Raw genomic sequence first — 13,813 nt, 5'->3', positions numbered from 1 at the left:
CTTCATCTGATACATCTTTGAAGATCCCTTTGAGTTCATCTGCAACATGATCATTGTGAAGATGTTCTCTTGAACCTTTGACTTGTGGAATTCATCTGCTACATGGGCAAATTTGAAGAAGATCATGGAGTGGCTAAGCTTGGATGTGGCTATCTTTATTTGATGCCTTGCTCTTCAAGATTGATATAATTATGCATTGTGTGTTGCTTTATTCAAGTTGTCCAAGGGAATTTGGGTTTCTATAAGACATTCTTGTCTATTGGTTTGCTACCTATTGGTCAAATATTTTCAACTCTTAACTTTTAATTTTGTACATAGGATTAGTCTCGTCATCTCCTCCCCTTTTCTTTAACTTCAAAATCTCTTCCTCCTTTTAAAAATTCTTCTTTGCTTGAACTAGTTTTATTCTAAACTTTGACCACCTTGCAAACTAGAAACTTTGGCCTTATGCCATTGCATTTTCAAACTTCCTTTCTTAAATCAAACTTGTAAATAGACTTAACTATACTTGACCTAAACTTTCAAAATCCAAAAAGAACTAACCCATTCAAACCATTTTTAGGCCTTGGTGCCTCTCAAACTAAATTTTTGTTAAAACCTATGCATCCACTTTGAAATTTGTATCACGAACTACGAGGTTTTGATCCCTCATTTTTATGTTGGTACGTAGGCACAAGTCTGAATGTCTTGTCAAACACAAAAATATAATTAATGAATTCTTTTCTCATCCCCTCACTCTATTTGTTTGTAAACATCACTTTGTACAAAATACATATGCACACAAAAAAGGGCTCCCTAGGAGTACCTAGGACACTTTGGGTGCAAACACCTTCCCTCTGTGTAACCAACCCCCTTACCTATCATCTCTGACATTTTATTAGTTTTGATATAAAAACTTCTTACTTTTGGGTTTTGTTCGTACTTTTTCCCTTGGAAACAATAAAAGCGCGGTGGCGACTCTTGTTATTTGATGTCTTGCTTATCCATAGCTTGATGATCATGAATTTACCGCTACAACTTTGATGAAGACACTTTTCTCATTTGAAGCTCACATAAAAAGTTAAGCAAGGTGGAATATTGAGATATATGGCTTGATACTTAGAAAAAATTTCAACATGTTGAAATTTCCAAACTTCCACCTTCAAATTCACCATGATCCTAATTCCAAATGAAAAAGTGTTCAACATCAAACTTGTTCCCCTTGATCTAAGCTTTACAAAGAGCCCAAATTCATTCATTTTGGATGAAGTTTGCTAGGTCTGCGCATGGCTTTAACAGAGCTGCACCATTGGAGAAAATCAAATGTCCAAAACTCCACATATCATTGCCTTGCCACTCAAACCTCATTGGAACTTCAGAACAGTTGGATATGGATCAAAATGGATTGCTTCATGGGCCTATACACATCCATGCAAGCTTTTGCATGAAATGACCAAATTTAGCAATTTTTCAAATGTCCAATTATCAATCCCAAGTATTATAAATACAAGCCCTCTGAGCTCAATTCAAACATACCTTGCGCGCCAGCTTTTCCCCCCAATTTAAACCCTCACATTTCAAAGGAAAACCTGAGAATTTTCAAATTGAAAATTGAGTTTGAATCTCAATGTGCGGAGATTCAAGAACTCCAGGATCCAACGCTTTGTACCATTGCTAAACCTCTCCTGCAAGATTCTCCAGTGTGATCAGATCAAGGTTGAAGCAAGCAACATCAAGTTTTGCACAACATTGAAGGTAAATTTTAGAAAACTTCATGTCTTCGATTCTCACTCAACTCTCATCAATTCTCTCGGATCTTTGATTGTATGAAGTCCTACAAATGTAGGCAAGAAGATTGAGTTGCTTAGAGGTCAAATCGAAGCAACTCAGTTGACATACCTCAATATTCAACTCCTCATATCTTTTTTATATATTTGGATTTAGTTGAAATTGAGGTCAAATTCGGGCTCTATGCCATTTTTTCTTTCAGATCATGTCCTCCTTTTTCATTTTCTGGATGATGATGAGTGAACCAGTCAGGTGGACCTCGCCTGAGGAGGTGACCGGAGGTCCAACGCCGGTGGTGTGCTGGATAGGTTCTGAACCATTGATCTCATTTGAAATGTTTTAATCTCATGTGTTGGTTTTAATTACCATCCCTGCAGTGCATTGACTTAGGTCTACTGTGGAACCCGCGCGCTGATCCACTTGATCTGCCACCTCAATTAATGAGGGAGATCAAGTGGTCCACGTTTTTTCTGATTATTTGAATTTCATTTAATTTGTTTTATTTTCAATAATTCATATTAATTTTAATATTGATCCAAAAAATATGAGAGTTTCACCAAAAGAATTTAAATAAATTCCTCTTTCATATTCTGAAATAAAAATATTTTTTGGATCATTATTAATATTTTTCATGATTTAATTGATTTTATGATTATTTTTAATTATTTAAAAATACTTTTAAGTCTTTAAAAATTCTGAAATTTTTTTCCAAGGTCCTTTTACCTTGTTTGACCTATGATAAATCCCATGGCCATTTCTATGGTGTTTTGATGAGGTTTTAGGAATTTGGAAAACCATATTTAATTTAAATGTCTTATTTTAGTATTTTTAATTTGAATAAATGCCAAATAATTGTGTTGACCTCTTGTGATGATTTGTGTAAGTTTGACTTATATTGTTGGGTCTTGGTCAAGGTTAATTTGACTTTGTTAAGTTAATATCATTGGATTTAGAGGATTGATGGAATATATGATGCGAATCGTGACTTTATATAAAATATAGTCTATCGGGTACTTGACTGCAAGTGCACAGTCCAGTCATTTTAGTATTAAAAGATATCGAACCCACAGAGACCTATGGTCAAACTAGTATTACTAACGTCACTATGTTTAGCTAAGGGAATGATTTATAGAAGTTCGGGTGCAGAATATTAAATCTAAGAGAAATTTAGATTTAAGAAAGAATTGATGGAAGGAATCAGTATGCAACGCATTAATCGTCAGGGATTCGATAAGTCACCGATGAACAGTGTAGCGGGGTATTCGTTACTATTAGAGATATTGACTAAATCCAAGGTAAACCATACAAGTCGAGTCGCCACCGCACTTCTATTTATCCAAAGGAATGGTTAGAAAGCGAACAAAAACCTAAGAGTTTTATTGAATCAAAAACTAGTAAAAATGTCAAAGATCGGGGTAAGGGGGTTGGTTATACAATGGGAAGGTTTTAAGCACCCAAAACATCCTAGGTACTCCTAGGGAGCCCTTTTCACATTTTTTGCCCAAAATGAGTTGGTGAATTGATTGGTCCAAAAGCCTTAAGGTCTTTTGTTATCCAAGGGAGAAAACTCAACCTAAAACCACAAATCCACCATGTGAGGATAACTTCAACATGCTAGTGAGGGGTTAACCCTATAATAAGCATGGAAGACTCGTTGTCCATCACTAAGGATATTGGTGAGTATTACATCTACCTCAAGGATAACTCAAACCTAATAGCTAAAGGTTATGAAAAGTTTTGATTAAGAAAATGGCCATTGAAACCACAAAAGTATTTGAATGGTTATATTTACCAATGAAAAGTATTTACAAAATATGGTCAAAGTTGACTTAGGATTCAATTCAAAATAAGTGTTATGAAAAAGTTTGAAAATCAAAAGCATAAGGCTTGGGTTTCTAATGTTTGAAAAGAAGTGTTAAATGTTTGCACAAAAGTTTTGGCTTGGGTTAGAGTGGAGGGAAGAAGAAGAATGGCTAAGTCTTAATCATACAAGAGATGAGGGATAAGAAACAAGACCACAAATGGAGTTCCTCTCTTGAGATCATATTGATGATCCAAGTAGCTCTCATCCTTTGGAATATGCAAGCAAAATAATTGTAAGCTCAAGCAATCAACATAGTCAAACAAACTCTTAGAAGATCCCCCAATGTCTCTTGTATCTTTCACTTTGGATGAACATGGCAATGGTTCTTCAATTTGAGCTCTCATAGGATCCCCTAACACAAAAGCACACACATCTAAAAGATCTATGAAGTAAATCAAGAATGGACAAGAACAAGTTTAGAGGTTTGGTTCTTCCAATCCATCTTCAACATTAAGGTCCTTTTACTCCAAATTTGCATAGGGAAAGTCTTAGAAACTAAGTCCATTTGTCCATTTCTTTGCATTTGGTCCACAACAATCAAAACAAAACACAAGCACAATAATATATACACAATTATGTGCTCAAGTGAGCAAAAGGCAAATTGCATTAACATAAACATGTGCTCAAGTGAGCAAAGAGCAAAAGCAAATGAATAATATGTGCAAGAATAGTAAATTGCATAAATGTAAAGTGCAAGAAGTAAATGTTAATGGTTAATAGTTAGTGTTAATAGTTAGTGTGTCATAAGGCAAATTTAGCGCTATGTTAAGCAATCGTAATTGGACTTATGTAGAAGTCACAACTATCTGAGGCCGGTCAATAATAATATAGGCAACAACACAAGTTAGAGGTCTTGATTAGTGAATCAAACTCTAACAACTTGCCATGCCAAAAAGGAAATGAGAAATGATCTTGTATTGATTTAGGTCCTTTGCATGATTTAGGAAGCAACCTATCCTTAATGCAAAGCCATTCACTTGATCCATGAACAAGATGAATTAGATTTGAATCAAGGAAGATTAAACCTCCATGTATCAATGCTAACCACCAATCTTTAACTCATTGATCAAAAAAAGAAAAAGAAGAATAAGAAGAAGATGAAGAATTAAAGTGCATTAATGGAAATAGAATGTATTAATCAACAAGCATTGACCAAAGATAAAGAAGATCAAGGTCAAACAATAGAAACATAAGCAAAATGAAGATTAGAAGTCAAGAAACAAATAAAATATTTTTGGCATTTTTTAATATTAAAATAAAACTTGAATTAAAATAATAAAGAAAGGTCAAACTTCAAACTTACTTCAAATCAACTTTGAAAAGTCCAAGTAAATTATCACAAGTTCAACAAGGTCAAACATAGTTTGACAAAAAATTTCAGCATTTTTAAAAGTCAGAAACTATTTTAAATCAATTAAAAATGCATAAAAATAACCTAATTGAATTAAAATCTCAAATAAATCTCAAATCAATTAATAAATTGATGAGAATATTTTTCATAGATCTATCATCATTCAAAGAGGTTAGAAAAATACTTTTGTATTTTTTGACTATCAAAAACTATTTTAAATGAATTAAAAACAATTAGAAAAGAGAAAATTACTAAAAATATCAAATGATAAAATAAAAAATATTAAAAATCATTTTTAGAAAGTAGAAATTAAAAGGAGAAGAATGAAATTGGTCCCATAATTTTTGGACCAATAATGAGAGAGATATGAATTTTAGAAATAAAATGGAATTAAAAGAAATAAAAGAAATTAAAATCAGAAATTAGAAAATAGGAAAAAGCGTGAGCCATTGGATCTGAGCTCATTAATTGAGCTGACAAATCATGAGGCCCACAACGCGCGTCTACCAAACACCAAGGTCAAACGAGTCACATGGAACATCAAAAAAAGTCATAACATTGGATGCATGAGATTCAATCTGGAAAAGGCAATGAACGGATCTTATTGAATCTGGAGACCAGATGGTGGCCAGCGCCACCGTCTTATCCGGCCAACTTCCGGCCACATCCAAATTTGCAGAGATTCAAAAGGCAACCAAAATGCACGATCCAGGCATCATTTGAAAGCTGGGGTGATGTACATCACCCCTGTACCACTCAATTCCATTCTAGATCTCTAGATTGAGAGAAATCAGAAGTGGAAATTATGTGGTGTTCATATGAACTTCATGATTTTCAAAAATTGAAAGCATAGCAATGTTGCCTCTATGCAGAGGACTTCAGATCACACAAGAACAAAGCAAATAGAGCAATATACAAGCTGGTTCGAAGCAAATAACAGTTGAAGTAAACCTTTGAATTGCAAGGCCTTGAGTCAAGATCTGTGGATGCTTTTGCAAACAGTAAGCACTATGGATCAAGAAGAGAAGGTTTAGAAACTTTGAGATCTGAAGATTGATCAATGAAATCAAAATTCAGATCTGAAAAAATTGGAAGAGAAATGAGATAGTTCCTTTAGTGATGGCTAGGATTTCAATTCAGCAGCAATTGGGGCGCCTTCAGGTTGCTAAAATGAGAGGCCAAGGCATTGTATTTATAGCTGAAGCAAAGTTGAATGCATGAATCAAAACTTGCATGAATGGAAAGGGCCTCCATGCATGGGCCTGTACAGGCGCATGGAGGGCCCAATTCCAACTGGAAATGAAAGCTTATGCATGATGTAAGTAGAATGGACGTGCAGATTGGATTGTCTGAGCTCATGCATGGCAATTGAAATGATTTTCACAAAATGCACTATTACATTGAAGTCTTCGAAAATGCCATGATAAAATAATAATGCCACCTCATGAGTAATGGTTGGAAAGTTTATTGCATAAGGAACAAATGTTATGTTGATCAAAACTCCAATTGGGCCTTTGAAATTAATGAAAATTGAACTTGAAGTGTAGGGTGCAAAACATGCATAAGTGAAAATTTCAAAATTGGCCAAAGTTCAAGCCCTTCTGTCTCAATGATTCAAGCTCCAAATAACAAAACCTTAAACATGAAAGTTGTAGATATTTTCAAGGCAATCAATGTGGACTTAAATTTTGCATCATTTCGACTTTTGATGAAGAAGTTACTGGCACTTGAAGTTGGACTTTTTCACATTTCAATGCATTTGGTCCAAAGTGACCTATAATGTTTTGCATTATCACATGTATTTATTTTGAGATTTTGAAATTTTTCTCAACATAACATTTGAAGTAGACATATTAAGGTTTCCAATTAATTTGGTCTCACCTTAAAATCATGAAATATGAAGGCGTTATGTCCTTGGGAAGTTGACCCAAAATTAGGGTTTCAGTCAAAATGACCTATAATGTCAGGGAATGGATGATGACCTTCCAAGCTTCAAATCAATTTTTTATGAACATGAAAGTTGTTTATATGGTCCTTAAAAACATTGTTTCTCTTGGGGTCATCTTCATTTGACAAACACATAAAAAGTTAGGTCTCAGTGCATTTCAAAATAGTCAGATGAATTGACTGATCAACTTCTCAAGTCCAGACCTCATATCTTGATGAATTGATGATTGAGGGCACTCAAATTAGTTCAAATATGCATGAAATGATGAATTAAGGAACTTCCCTTGACTGTATTTGACCATGGGTTGAGGTTGCTTCATGAGCAAGGCACAGTTGATGAACAGATGAATTAGGATTTCCTTGGGAAACAAACCTCAAACCCTTTGATTTTCTTTGATCAAAATGATGAATTGAGATACTTGGGAGGCATATTTGATGAATGAGAGCTTTGGTAACCATTGCCATGCTTGCCTTCATCTCCTCTTAGCCATATCAATGCACATAGAGTCTCCTAGAAGCTTTAGACCTTGTGACTGCTCAAGCTACAAACAAGAAATGTTAGTGACATATTTTTGTGCTTTTGGTTAGTGAATAAAAGTGAGAAAAGCAATAATATATAATTCAAACATGCCTGGTGATCTCAAACCAACTCACAAGAGATCCCACCCAAAGGCAAAGGGAGCCAAGATGCTTATGATCCTTGAGGCTATGCAAATGCAATGCTATGATGCCATGAGGAATCTTAGGGTCAAAATTGGGGTCTTACAAACAGTTTAAATACCAAATATCTTTCAGTAGAAAATATTTATTTAAAAGGCTTTATCTCACACTCTCGTGATTGTTGATTCGGCCCATAGCTTTAAGTCAGAATGTACGCTCTCGCTGTCCCATTTGAAGTTAAAAATACTTTTTGAGAATAAATAAGTTCTAATTGCTTTTAAAGTGCTCTCGCTGTTTTTAAAATCAATGCCTAGTTTTTACTATCTAGCTCGAGCCTCACACTCTCGCGATTGTTGGTTCTCACCTTAATTAATTTCCCACTCTCGTGGCAAAATCGTATTAAATAGCTTCTCACTTTTGTGACAAAGTTAATTAAATTTAAATTTTAAACCTCGGCCTAAAAGATTGTTTGAGAAAAAGAGTTTTCACCGATTATTATTAAATCCCATCCAATTAAATTGTTACATACCGATACCGGTAGTTTAGCCGAACATGTTAAATAGCGCAAACACAGAGCATAAACAGATTAACAGTGCAGCAGACATAATTATAACAATAAAAAACAATGATAATAATAATTGAATAAAAACCTGGCAATTGGATTAACAGAGTACGGAAAATCTTGGAGTACTTGAGCAGTCCTCCACAAGTCGGTAGGATTCTGCTTCTTCAATACAATTGCTTACTAAATTAAATAAAGTGTGGTAGTTCCCCAGTGTAGGAAACTACTACTATGGCTAACTGGAAAACGGGAAGGAAAAGAGAAAACGGGAAAAGGAATGGTAAATGAATTATGGCAATGGAAACAAAGTTGCTGAAAGGAAATAACTAAAAAGCTAGAATGTTGTAGAAAATCAATTGCATAGTGGAAGTGTAAACGTTCCCATTTTTTCCAACTTTTGTCCTTTATATACTCCTTTGGTGGGTCTTGGCAATTGAGAAAATTAAGGAAGACTGGTTGAGTGAGGAATCCACGAGGAAGTCATTTTGTTGGAGAGAATTTAGACACGTTTGGTTGCCTCTGATGACTGCTTCAAAGCGTAAAATCTGGTCGTGTGACGCACGTCATGGGCCTGTGACGGTCATCATAGGTTGGGTCGTGCCGGTCGTCATGCACCTTGTGACGGTCGTCACATTAGCAAATTTTGTCTTCTGGTTTTTCTGCTTTTTCTTTGCTTTCTCATCTGTTTCTTCTTCTTTTTATTCCTTTTCTACATTTTGCTCATTAATGCTTGGAGATTTAAATACCTACGAAAATAACTCGAATACTTGCATAATAATCGGAATATTAACTAAAGTGGTATGATCTTTGAGTGTAAATCAAGACAAATATTTGATGCACTTTCGCGTTATCAAACTCCCCTAAACTTGAATCTTTGCTTGTCCTCAAGCGAATGAAATTTGAAAACAAAGTTAAACGCGAATACATTACCCATTCATACGTGGTTTCCAGGTGGATTGTTAAGATGGTCGATATTCAAGTAAAACACTAAAGATACAGTGACGACGCAAGCATTAAGCATTAGCGTAGATCTCTCCTTTGCAAAAGCCAGTTCGAATCATGCTATTATAGCTTAACCTAGTGTCTCTCGTTCCTATTTCACCCGGTTTCATTCTAGCGCAATCACATTAAGCCCTTTGCCTTCGCACGCACTTAGTGAAGTAGCCGGTTAGTGACTTTGATCCTTTTCTTATGGCGGGGTCTGGTACACTAGTGCAGTACCCCTTTATATATCCCCTTTTTTGAAGGTTGTGGGGGATCGAACCGTAGTTCGCCCTACCGAGTCCAGTACCAGGTACTTCTGAACCAACCAGCTGGGGTTTCTGTTCCTTCTTTTTGTATATCTTTGCAACCTTTTGTATGGTTCGTTTATCAATTTCTTGATAGCAAAAGTATGAAGGAATTTCTTAATTTGTAGGCATCAAACACTTATATTCATCGGCTCTTCACGTGGGTTGTGCTTGAGACGGTGTTGACTGCTAGTATAAACTACTAGGGGTTAATCTAGACCGGAGACTTAAGGTATCAGTATAATGGTTATTCAAACTGATCTCGTAGAAGTGAGGGACCTAAGGTGTCGGGACGGTATCAATCTTGTTAGATCTTTCTCAGTTTCCTAACAGAACCTCTGTAAGACAACCTATATACTCGTAGGGAATGCATTAAATCTTACATAATAAAAAAAATTGTATAAATGATTGAGAAAGGCAAACAAAAAATTTTGTATTGGCTGAAGATACTAACAATAGAAACAAGTAGAGGAGTGATAAGGATTTCCTCCCACATTTAATCAATGCATTGTCCTCAATGCGCCAGTATACAGAATAAAAAGAAAGAAACATGAAGGTCACTACTCGTCGTTACGCTGTTGGCTTCTGCGTGCTCTGGCTCTTGCTCGTGCGCGCTCACCTCTTCCTCGCTGGGTAGGATCCAATCCTACATGCTGAGTGTACTCCTGGATGGCATCTATGCGATATCTCATGGCACTCATCTGGTCTGAAAGCTCCGTCATCCCATGGTCATGCCAGTTTGCATAGTCGTGTTGATCCCGCTGTATTTGCTGGATCGCTTGCATTATTTTCGTCTGGCGTTCTTCCATCCTCTGGTTGTGTCGCAGCATCTCGGCGTAGATGTTTTCCATGGTGGCGGGTCTTCGCTCGCTTCTTCGCTGCCCTCGGGAAGATGTCTCTACAGCGTATTCCTGAGGTGGCTGTGGCACGCCTCGGTTAAGCTCATCCTCGACTTCATCTGCTCCATTATCAGGATCTCCTTCATTTGCCTCAGGGGCATCCAGATCAAAAATCCAATTCGCCATATTTTACGGGTCTGTTCGGTTCCTATTTAGCATGATGATGCTTCGAACTATCTTGTTTCTGACAACATGATGATACTTCCCGTCGTCTTTGGCTTTGATCAGGTGTGAAGCATGGCAGTAGTCGATGTCGAGGAACTCGGATGGCAAGGCTGGAAAGTTGGCTAGCCTATCTCCCAGATTCAAGCCTAGTGCTATGGAGGTGATGATTCCCCCAAAAAAAATGCCTGGCTACCTCTCATGCACGCAGCCTGGATGTTGGCTAATAGGAAAGGAGTAGCATTGAACACAATTGGGGTAAACACACAGTGAAGAAGGAAAAGTTCCTTGGAGTTTACCTTATTATTGCTGACTCTTCCAAAAACTGTGTGCCCCAGGACTCGGTGGAAATATCTAATTGTTGGGTTATGAATGTATGTTGCGTTAAGCGTATCATAGCTCGTGGCGTTCATGTTGGTGAGGTTATGCCATACTTGAAATGCTACCTCTGACCATCCGTCAGGGATACAGCAATGAACTTCTTCTCCATGTTGGAAGCCAAGCATTCGCGCTATCTGAGTTTGGTTTAGGGAATACTCGGTGCCGAACATTATAAATGTGGCGACTCCGGTGAGAAACTGAGTTGCGTCAGGGGGTGTAATATAGGAGAAGGAACTCAGGAATTCCAGGGTCAATGCTTCGTAGGTTGGTTGCGGTGTGGTACACAGTTGCGTCAAGCTGGAGTTGGTCAACATCCACCCTACGCCATCCAAAAGCCCCAGCTCCGTCAGGCATTCATTATCAACATACCTCGTAGCTTGGAATGAGCGTTGGTAGATCTTGAGGTAGTTGTCTCTTTGGCGTTCGCCAGCTTCTCCATTTCTGAATACGACGGTTGAGAGGTCGGGAGTAGCTCTTTCTTGACGGTCCATTGGTGTGATTTATGGAACTTTTGGTGTTGGTGGGTGACATGGATATGGTGAGTTACACGCTTCTCGCTTAAGAGGATGTAAAGAATTGAATAATGCAGAGAAGAATGGTGTGAGTAGGATGATTGATAAGGAAGAAGAGAGGAAGTGCGCCTGAATTTATAGGCGCTTCCTCTGGTTTCATGACGGTCGTCACAGGGGTGTGACGGTCGTCATGCGCAACGGGTGCGTAATGGTCGCCTGCAACGGTCAGATGTTCATAACGGTCATTTGCATGTCGTGTGACGATCGTGGGGATCCGTGACGGTCGTCACGTCTGTGAGATGGGTGTCACATTATATGTGACGGTCGTCACACGCTTGTTTGCAAAAAAAAAAATCATTTTTTCATTAAATGTTGCAGCAGTTTAATACAGTATAATATGATAATTGAGCAATTGAATTTAAAAGCATAAATAAATAAATGTAGAAGCATAAATAGATAAATAAATATAGAAGCATAAATAAATGAATAGCAACGTTATTGAATTTATAGATTAAAATTAAATGTAATATGAGAAAAAAATTAATAACGATAAAAGAGCAATAAACAAAAGTAATAAAATAAATGTGCTCCTTCCCTATACAAAACATAGCAGTGTCCTCATTGCTTAGTGTGAGTAGGAGAGATCATTGGTCAGTGATATTAGCTACGGTTCTTTCCCAATGCAGCTACAACCTAGTTCAGGTGATGAAACTGCTCGACGACTATATCCATCAGGCCTAAGATATCAAAGCGCATGATCTTTATCTCTTCTTTCACAATTGTGATGTCAGCATGGAAATCATTCAGACGGGTAAGAAGCATGGCAACAGTATCAGCATATGATGGAGGTTTTGGTTCATCAATTTTATAGTAGTTGGGAGGTGTTTCAGGGTCAGATTCCTCAACATGGATAGGGTCATTGAAATACTCATATGTAGGCGGTGTCTCAGGGGGTGAAGGTGGATCAATTGGGTGTTCATTAAAGTCATAAAGCCAGTTATTACGGTTGTGAACACTCGTTCTCTCATGGTTAGGCAAGGTAAATAGTCGGACCACTTCGTTATTGATTAGGTAATCAAAAGTATCCGGCCCAAGGTTACCTATGATTCTACGGTGAAAGCAAAATTCGATATCCATGGGTCGGATGTTTCCAAATGGTACATGCTCGTAAAGTGGGCGTTTAAGTCTGATGGCATCTGCTATCATGGTTACTAGGCCACCTATTATTATTGGGGTACGATTATTCTTAGCAAGGTGAACGAATCTATCTATCATGAATGTCACGACATTGACATGTCGACCTTGATCGACACATAGCAAGATTAAAAGTTCATCGCGGGACACTATGGTGTTGTTTTCTTCCTTACCAAACAGGGTGTGGGCTAGTATATTATGGAAGTAGCGGATAGCAGGGTTGTGGATCATTTGGGAGTGCATCTCGTTTGGGTTAGGGTTGTAGTCTCCAGTTAAGCTACCCCAAAAGTGATCTAGGTCGATGTCATCGATTAGTTCCTCCTGGCGGGTAGTAAAAAGGAATGGGCCACTAGGAAATCCTAGGAGGTCAGCAAGGTCTCTACGGTTATAGGTGAAGTCCATGCTAAACAGCCTAAAGGATATCAACCCTTTGTTAAGTTTGTAACCATGCTCGGGGTTGTAAACTAGGGAGCTAAGGAATTCTAGGGTTAGTTCACGGTAAGTGACAAACCTTCTCTTAATAGCAGTATTGTCCCACCCTAGCTGGTTAAACATAAACAGGATGCTATCTCGGATACCTAACCTATCCATGGTAGGTCCATCATAATAAATGGATAATGCCATATCCTTCCGAGCTAGATAATCATACCACCTTCTCTGAACTCTGCCTCTAAAAACTGTATCTATTGGTTGCATGATGAAAGTTAGTAACTAACTAGTTATAAATTCGCCTGTTAATCAGTATTCAATGTTTCTAAGTTAGTAACTAGAATCAACAAGTATCACTGCATAGAATCAAGAAGAGGGGGGCAAAAATAAAGAAGAAAATCAAAGAAGGAAAATACTTTGTAACAAAGGTAACTAATAAAAGAAAAGGCGGGTTGTCTCCCACTAAGCACTTTGTTTAATGTCGCAAGTTCGATAGTAGCGTCGCGATGTACTAGTTTTAGGGTTGAGCAGGCAGCTCTATAAGTCTGAGACTATTTGAATAGTCTCTATTTTCAATATTATGATAATGTTTTAATCGCTGCCTGTTTACTATAAATGGTTCACTATTCCGACCTTTAATTTCTATCACACCGCTTTTAAGGACTTTAGTGATTTCGAAAGGGCCTGACCACCTAGATTTAAGTTTTCCTGGGAAAAGTTTAAGTCTTGAATTGAATAATAGTACTATCTCTCTGACATTAAACTCTTTCCTGGATATACGTTTGTCGTGCCATCT

The sequence above is a fragment of the Lathyrus oleraceus genome, chromosome 6, assembly GCF_024323335.1.
Source record: "Lathyrus oleraceus cultivar Zhongwan6 chromosome 6, CAAS_Psat_ZW6_1.0, whole genome shotgun sequence".
Taxonomy (NCBI): Eukaryota; Viridiplantae; Streptophyta; class Magnoliopsida; order Fabales; family Fabaceae; genus Lathyrus; species Lathyrus oleraceus.
This window is presented reverse-complemented; position numbering follows the sequence as displayed.